Genomic DNA, 784 nt, shown 5'->3' with positions numbered 1-784 from the left:
TGAGTCCTGTGGGTAAAAGTGGTAAAACTATATAGCTACATATGAAAAGAACCAGGAAAACCTACCTGCAAAGCCTTTAGGATTTCCCTATGCTGAGCAATATCACTCATATCAGCAGCTCATAGCAGCATATTCCCACACAGAGAAATAATCAATGGGGGGGGATAGATAATTTGGGAAATGGGAATTAAGTCTGAGGAGGTCTCACTGTGACAGGCATCTCTCGACAGGTGGTGAATTCTGCATAGAAATCCTCAGGAAAATACAGCGTGGGCCTGGAGATGTTTAAACAGATAATTGGAACCCTGAGAAAGGAAGATTTTAATCCAAGGATCCCAAAATTTAAAGTGAAGATGCATTGACGTGCATCCTGTCAGAGTTTGGATGCACTGAAGAGCTGTGACAAATGAAAGCCTGGAGGAAATGCAAAGTTACGTGCTGGTCTTCTGAAAATAGGGGGCTTGTTAATTTAATCAAACTTTCCCTCCCTGTAATTAAAAGTCTACAGTATATCATTGTGTATCATTCAATAAAAAAAAAAATAACCCGTAAACAAATATTCTTAAGCATCTTCGCTAAACACAGTTCTCAGAGACCTAAGAAGTCATTTTTCCCCTTGGAAAGTTCACAGGACTGGCACAATTTGTTGTGTTCCTTTAAGTCTTTGTTGTCTAAATAGGAGCTACCATTCAAAGCTAATCTGAATAACTGAATCACAGGAAAAATACCCTCCAACCATGAAAAATGAATATTCAACATTCCCACCTTATCTCGTACTCTTTGT

The sequence above is a fragment of the Meleagris gallopavo genome, chromosome 25 (genome assembly GCF_000146605.3).
Source record: "Meleagris gallopavo isolate NT-WF06-2002-E0010 breed Aviagen turkey brand Nicholas breeding stock chromosome 25, Turkey_5.1, whole genome shotgun sequence".
Classification (NCBI taxonomy): domain Eukaryota; kingdom Metazoa; phylum Chordata; class Aves; order Galliformes; family Phasianidae; genus Meleagris; species Meleagris gallopavo.
The sequence above is the reverse complement of the archived record's forward strand: the minus strand, read 5'-3'. Positions refer to the sequence as shown.